General features: G+C 40.8%; 1 protein-coding gene across 1 annotated transcript in view; it reads left to right on the top strand.

Annotated features, from left to right (window-relative positions):
• The first annotated feature begins 5,106 nt into the window (after positions 1–5,106).
• The window catches only part of HAPLN1 (hyaluronan and proteoglycan link protein 1), an 87,135-nt gene continuing 84,230 nt past the window's right edge, over positions 5,107–8,011 (top strand). Inside the window, exon 1 of the mRNA XM_049867118.1 lies at positions 5,107–5,186. The gene's annotated coding sequence lies outside the window, so the exon portion shown is untranslated. The remainder of the gene's footprint in view (positions 5,187–8,011) is intronic.

Genomic DNA, 8,011 nt, shown 5'->3' with positions numbered 1-8,011 from the left:
GATTTACTGAAAAAGTGAAGGAAGAGATTGGCTATTCCAGACAAAAGAAAAGCACAGAGAGAACAATAGATGATAAGAAAAATAATGGATGATGCTGTGAAACCCAAACCAATCCAACAGAAAAGCAGGGGAACATGCAGGAACTTACTTATCAGGAGGTGAGGCTATTCATCACTCCGTGTGATATTCATATGGCCTCAATATTTTCTGGAACAGCTCTGCTCTTAACATTTGAACAATTTATTGCCTAATTATTTAATTTGCCCTTTTGAAGAGATTGTCTTCAGGACACTTTCTGAGAGTGACAGTACAAAAAGTGGGCTTTCGTGAAGTCACCTCCCCTCGATTGCATTAAAAGCAAAATAACCTTTTTAGCAAATGCTTTGTGACCATTTAGAATATTGAATTTGTATTTTAATCATCGAGTTCAACAGGAATATAGCCAGTGGCAAGGAATTAATTACAAATGATGTCTTCCTCCTGGTCATGCCCGAAATCCCAAGGGATGTTTTAATGAAGCTCTGTGCCCTCAGACAGGAAAGGTCAAATGACTTTCCTCCCCTCTGGTACCTCGAAGTGCATATAGCTGCTTCTCCTCCTAGCAGATGTTCAACCAGGTATAATACTAGCCTGAGGCAAAAATTCCAGGAAACAAGAGCTCCGAGAGCAATAGTTCTCTGGAATTCAGTGGATAACAGAGTAACCTCTTTCCGAGTTTGAAGAGGAGATGAGTTTTAGATAATCCTCAATTGAATATAAATGTATATTTCATTAGAGGTGTAATTCTTCCAGGAGGAATGCCATTCTACTGGGAATTTACTATGTATTAAAGATTCATGGTATTATAGATCCATATTTTTAAAATGTTGGAAATGTTCTTGCTATGTTTATACTACGCACACATTTAAGTTCATATTAGGTTACGCATTGCTGTCGAGTTGATTCCAACTCATAACAACCCTAAACGACAGAATAGAACTGCTCCACAGGGTTTCCAAGGAGCACCTGATGGATTTAAACTGCCGAGCTTTTGGTTAGCAGCCATAGCTCTTAACACTGCACCACCAGGGTTTCCCATATTAGGTTAAACCTGATGAAATTGCCTCTTTTGTATGTCAGCAAAGGTTGAATATTAGCATTTTGTGTGATTCAACTTAATACTTAAATTGTCTCTTTACAATTAGTAAAAGAATGCAAAGTGACATTTTATAACACCATTTTGACCTATTTTTCCTTCTTAAAAAGTACTTTGGCATTATGCTAAATAAGGCCTTGTCAAAATGTGCTGCTTGCTAGGTGTATGTTTGTGTGAAACCATTAGCTCCAAGTCCGGGTCTGCTTTTCCAGAACTGGCCTTGGTTTTCAACCTTGATTTTGAGGGCTTTGCATTTCTACCACTAGCCAAGCAGTTTAAAGTAAAATCTGACATGAATTTTAAGCACATAAGAAATATAGAAAAAAATGTTTGGTTTTTCTTGAAGCTTCAAACAACTGACCTTCTGGCTTTCACCAAATTGAAAAAAAAAAAAAACTGAAAAATATGCAATGGAAAATATGGGTTTCTGCATGAATTGCTAATATTAATAATTAGAAGAAATCTTTATGTACAGATTTCTTTTTTTGATATGGTTGCACACTATGTGTGTGATCCTTTCCTTGAAAAGATATTTGTCAATTTTATAAAAACCCATTGCTGTAATAGCAACCCCACAGGACAGAGTAGAACTGCCCTATAGGGTTTCCAAGGAGTGGCTGGTGGATATGAACTGCCCACCTTTTGGTTAGTGGCCGAGCTCTTAACCACTTCGGCTTCTTGTATATATCTATATTTTAACAATTTACACCTTTGTGCCAGGTAACATTTTGTTCTGTTACAACATAAGGCTGCTAGGGGTTGGAGTTCAGTCTATGGCACCTAACAACAACTAATACCTTTGTTAAACATTTAAAGCCATGAAAATGGATCCATATTTTTAATTTGCTTACATGATTTGTTTATTTTTATCACAGTTTATTAGAATGCCTGTGCCCTGTTGCAAAATTTAAAATGACCAAAGTAATGCATACCTCTATAAAGCACCACTTAGCTGAACACTGATTAACCAAACAAGAAAATCTTTTTTAAAAGACTCTTAAAGCTAATTCCAATGTAAATTTAAGTAATTAGAAAACAATGGGAACCCACAAATGATGGGTATGTATATAATGTCAATTATATTAAGTCCGAAAACACTTAGAGCTCACGCTATTGACAGGCCAAATTCCTGGGATTAAAAATCACAAGATTTTGTGGCTCTTTTAACAGAGACTAGTAACTTTTTTTTTTTTTTTTTTTTAGTAACTAGGCATCTGGGAAGAGGAGGTGGGAGGTGGGGGTGGGGAAGGACTGACAGGACAAGTCTTGTCAGGAGCAGCAGGGATAAGCAGCTGTCATTATTTTTGGAAGCCTATCTCAATTTCAGGGGGTTATACCCGAAAAAAAAAAAAAAAACCTAATGTAACTCACTGTCATGTGACTACCTTGCAAAACAGATTCTCTTGGTTGGCTACTAAACAATTTCTGAAGAGAATGCATTAAAAATATGTTTCAAACTACAAAATAAGGGAACAAGTGCCTTCCAGAGGCCGGCTGCTCTGATTTACTCCCCAGGCAGCCCCTAAAAATTCAGTTTTTAAGCTGAGGAAACAAAAACCAGCATTTAAAGAGTCTTTGTATAATTCGATAGCCACACATCAACAGCCTCACCATCTTTACGGCGCTTTAGTATAAAAATTGCACTGTATTTAAGTTTAATTTCTTATATGTTCCTTGAAATGCATACCACTCAGAGCATTTACAAGAAATAGCATAAAAACTCTTTTCATAGTTGAAAAGCAGAGATGTATCTTATTTTCATTGGCAGTTAGTGTGCGGGCCTACGTAACAGCTGTCTCAATAGCCACTAAATTAACGACATAAAATTGCAAAACTTCGGCGACTGTTCCCTGTGTGGAGAAACAGAAAAAAAACATGAAGACAGGCGCCTTGTCTAGGAATTGGAATTCCAAAATAGGCGTTTGGTTGCCTGTTGGAGAATTCGTTTTTAATTATTTCATTTCAAACGTAACTGTCTTCCTTGAATGAGCGGTTGTATTTGGTTTGTCTTTGGAATACAATTTTTCCTCAAGATTCACGTGATACTTTACAAAGGCGCGAATGGCAAGGGAGAGCCTTGTGGTAGGAAAGGGTGAAATAAGTCAGGGTAAATCGGGAAGAAGCGGATTTTTTTTTTTTTTTTTTTTTTTTTTTCTTGAGATCCCTTTCCCGCCTCTCCTCAGAGCCAGAGGAAGCCGAGGTGGCAGCGGTTTAGGCTTTATATCTAAGACAATAGCGCCGCTCGCCGCCACCCGCGCGGCTCAGAGCGCGCGCTCTTTCCCCACCCGAGCCTCTGTCTCATCTACCTCCTGCCACACCAATTCTCCTGCTCCACACGTTCCCCTGCCTCATCCGACACTCTGCTTAACGGTCCCTTTACCCCACCTGTGCCCCGCCCTACGCCACGGATGCCCCTGTCACACGAGTCCCCTTCCCACCTGCGCCCCTTCCCCTTCAGTCCCCCTGTCTCACTAGCTTCTCTGTTCCACGAATTGCCCCTGCCCTATCAGTCCCCTGCCCCTCCGGTTCTCTGACCCTCCAGTCTCCCTACCCTGCGGGTTCCCCTGCCCTACTAGCGCCCCTGCGGGAGTCGCGGCGACGGCGGTGGTGAAGAGCCGGCAGTTCAGCCTGAGCCTCCCGGGGCCAGCGGGCGAAAGCCGGGAGCGCTGCTGCCAGCCTTTGGACGCATCCCAGTGCCCTGCGCCCACTGTGCCCTGCACCCCCGGCTCTCAGGCCGGCCTGCCCCGGTCTCGCCTTCTCCCTGGCTGCGGCCCCCTCAGGCCTGTTTGCTTGTCCTCAGTCCCTGAGCCAGCCCCGCTCCCTCCTCCCGGCTGCTTCAACTGCCGTTTGCTTCCTGCGGTGTGTTTCTTTTTTTCCCCTCCTAAGGCTCCATCAAAGGTGGCTCTGTTATTGAAATATGAAGCCATTTCCTCTCCAAAATCCTTGGTTACTCAAGGCGGGAATCAATGGACCTATATACTCTCCCCGGAGTTATAAATAAATGTCTATTTGTTCAGGAGGCGTTTTCCCGTGTGTCCCAGCATCTTCCTCAGTGGTTATTTTCGGGGGGGGGGGGATGTGTGTGTGTGTGTCTGCGAGAGCGCGCGCGCGCACCCTTTGACCATCTGGTTCTAATCCCGGGTATGGATCCATAACCCAACCCCACCCATCTTCTCTCCCCCTCGCATTCCTCACTCTAAAAATAAATCCAGGTTCTTTGAGGTCTGTCATACAATAGCAGTTGTTTCTTAAGGAAGATTTAAACCTAATACTGATACTGAATCCAGTAAGCGGGGAAAATAGGCTTCTGGCAGTTGGGGTGGTAGGGCATCTCCAATTTTGGAAACTTTATCTGTTGTCATAACTGTCTCTCTACCTTGTTATCTTCAATCATCTTAGAGGCTGGCGGAAAGGCGGGAAAGAGAGGACCTCTTCTACCCTTGAATTTTCCTTTTAAGCACAGGCTTAAAAAAAAAAAAAGACTAGGCGAAAATTGTCCTGGAGAGTCTGCCTCACACCGCTGCCCCACAGATCATCTCACTGAACCCCTTTACCCACCCACTCTGGACAGACTTAAGAGTGGTGAGAGTGCAGGAGGTGTGGTGTGGGTGGAGGGCTTGTGGTTGCAGCTGCCGCTTTTCCTGAACCCCAGAGCGGGACAGTCGGGGATCTGAGCAGAAAGGAAAGTCATCTAAGAGGCTGCTGTTTTACAAGGTCTGGGCACAGCGCTGCCCCTCCCTTCCTCCCTGAAGTTTGCATGAAGTGCACGTTAGGCTGTAATTAGGGGATCTGGTAGGAGAACTTGCCTGGTGACGCTTTGCTTTTCTTCTGCTCTTGGTGAGAAAGTGCCTCCTTCTTCCCAGGATCAGGACCTCTGCCATCCAGAGCCACAAAGAGACATTCTGCACACACACACACTCACACACGCGCACACACACTCTCCCAGAGACAAACTTAAGGTGAGGGGAAAGAGCGCTAGCTTCACTTGATCTCCAGGTTCCAACATCAGCAGGACTTGAGAGCATCTGCGCTTTCTGGATTTCAGGAAAAGGTAAAACTTCCATAATTTTGTTTTCCTCTTTGGGTCAAACTTTGGTGCCATAAAGCTTTCAGAAAACAATACATATCATTGTATATGTATACATTAAACTTTTTTTAATTTTTGGGGGATTTAGCATGACATCACAACATTTTCTTTTTAATTTTTAAGGTTCATTTTGTCAGATAAAGTACTGCATTGCAATAAACAGGCTTAGTCTAAATTTATGAAAAACATTAGCTCTAGTATCCAGGCTTTTTGCTAGTGCTACTGTGAATATGGTTGGTTCCTGGTTTCCAAGTGGTGACTTTTCCATCTGTATTTCAGCATTTTTATAGCACCTGAGATCAAAAAGAATAGTATAGGCTAAAGGAAGAGCTGAGGACTGAAAATGTCCAGTCCAGATTTATGAGTTTTGTTTTAGGGGCTGTATTAGTTTATGTGGGAAAAAAAGTTACTGCCGTCATATGTAATACCTGTTAGATTAACAGTCTTTGAGATGTTACCATTTTTGGTCCAGGTTTCTCTAGCTAATTATGAAATTAAAACCATAGAGTTCTGATGCATTTCTATGTATAATGATGTTGATGGATAATCTTCACGTGCTGAAAATTTGTTCAAAATCATAGTTGTTAAGATTACTTTTAAACATGGCTTAAAGGAATTATTTATATGTTGAGGCCGTTCACCACCCAAAGGAGACCTGAACTCTTTTGGACTTAGATGGAAGTTGTTTTCTTTCATTGAATATGACTGCTGTGTTCAAAATAAGACATTTTATTATTTGGAAAATAAGTTGTTTTATTTTCATTTATCACTGGAAAAATACATGAAGTGGTCAGTACATTTGGGAATTTTTAGGATGGAAAGTGTTCCTGTACATGTTCCAGTGTGATGTCATAAAATCAAACATACCGGCTGCCTTCTTGGAAGCTAACGGTTCTTAAGAGATGAAGCCTGTGAATTAATTTCTAAGTGAAATATAATATTTATACATTACAAATGCAGTTTCTGGTAACCATTTCTATTTGATTATTTCAGTGCACTAAATTCACAGCAATTTTATACACACTTCAGTGACTTTAATATTTTAATGGAATCATGAAATAAGAATATTGTTCTACCAAAAATATATCACAGTTGCTCTCTGGATAACTTTTAGTGTGATATTTCATAATCTTCGCATCAGTTCTTAACTTTAGTTCTGTTTATTCAAATAAAAGCCGTTTTTTCCTCCCATTTAGTGAAACAGAATGTATGCCAAAGAACCATTGAGCCTTAAGTCTCTAATTAGTTTCATGGAAACCCTGGTGGCGTAGTGGTTAAGTGCTATGGCTGCTAACCAACAGGTCAGCAGTTCAAATCTGCCAGGCGCTCCTCAGAAACTCAATGGAGCAGCTCTACTTTGTCCTATAGGATTGCAATGAGTTGAAATCTACTCAATGGCAATGGGTAATCAGTTTCGTACTATCTGTTCTTAATAATTTAATTGTTTCAGCAAAGAGAATGAGTCTACATATTTGGGTAATCTCTTCACCAAATTGGAAACAGTTTAAACATAGGAAAACTAGGTAAAGAGAGCTAATATTGCTTAAAGCTTACTAAGTGAGCAAGAGAAAACCAACAACTTCCAGAGATCACTGGGCCACAGGGGAATGTACCCAGAGGCTGGTACTTCTCACAAGAGTGCCCAGTAAACCTGGGCTTTCTATAAGGGACAGGAGAGGAACACCATGTTCTTATAAAGTGAGCCATTTATTTTCAGGAAAGCCCTGTCTCTCAGAGGAATGACTGACACTGTAATTTAGAAGTACTGAAGAGACTTTCACACAGAAGAATCAATTCATTATATCCCTAGTGGTTTCACTTCCTTTCCTTCCTTTGGGAGCAAGTAACACATCCAGGATAAATAGGCTCAGAGCCTGAAGAAGATACTTTATGAGTAAATGGTCTACTAAACAGTCCTGTCTTTTAGATTCTTGGGGTGTGGAATACTGGTATTTTCTGAGCAGTTGAAGAGGTCTTTAGAATCTTCAGGTAGAACTACACTTCATCTTTATAAAAATGAACAAGAGTCATATTCAGAAAACTGCCTTCTTCAGAAAACACGAGTTTTCTTTTGCCCATGCGTGCTTTATTTTCCATATTACATTTTTAAGATAATGGTATTCCCATCCATTAAAATTTCAACCGGATGCAAAGCAAATTTGAAAATCACTTTTATATGATGATCTTCTGTTGCTTCTAATTAATTTTTGGACACCTTGCCCCCATTATTGGTAACCAAAGTACTTGGTCTACGTCGTCCGATAGGCTTAGCCTGTCGTTTAAAGATAACAAAACGAACTTGGGGAAATGTGGGGAGGGGTGAGGACCTGAACATACTTAGGATTTTAATCAATAATGTTTAAGGAGGATTAGAGGAAACAGCTGGTTAAACAAATATTAGGTGTAGAGTGGACGACGCGATGGTGTAAATTAATAATGCAGCTCTTTATTTACTCTTAAGAATAGGAGGGTCTGTGGGCGTTTAATGCGTGAAACATGGTCCCTGTGTGCCACCTAGTGGATGCTTCAAAGGGTTTCTCACCAGCCTCATATTAAAAAATTCTGAGCCTTTCATTCAATTGGCATTTTTTGAACACTAATTATATGCCAGACTTTGTGGTAGGTGCTCAGAGTAGAAAATGTAGCAAAAGACTTTTATATAATTTAAAAATCAAAGCACCACGTATAGGTTTATTAAATACTCAATGCATTTAAAATCAGTCTACTCTTGAATTGCGCAGTTTACGGTCAGCTTTCTGTTTCCATGAGGGTACAGTTTAATAACCACA

Source organism: Elephas maximus, chromosome 2, assembly GCF_024166365.1.
Source record: "Elephas maximus indicus isolate mEleMax1 chromosome 2, mEleMax1 primary haplotype, whole genome shotgun sequence".
Taxonomy (NCBI): Eukaryota; Metazoa; Chordata; class Mammalia; order Proboscidea; family Elephantidae; genus Elephas; species Elephas maximus.
This window is presented reverse-complemented; position numbering and strand designations above follow the sequence as displayed.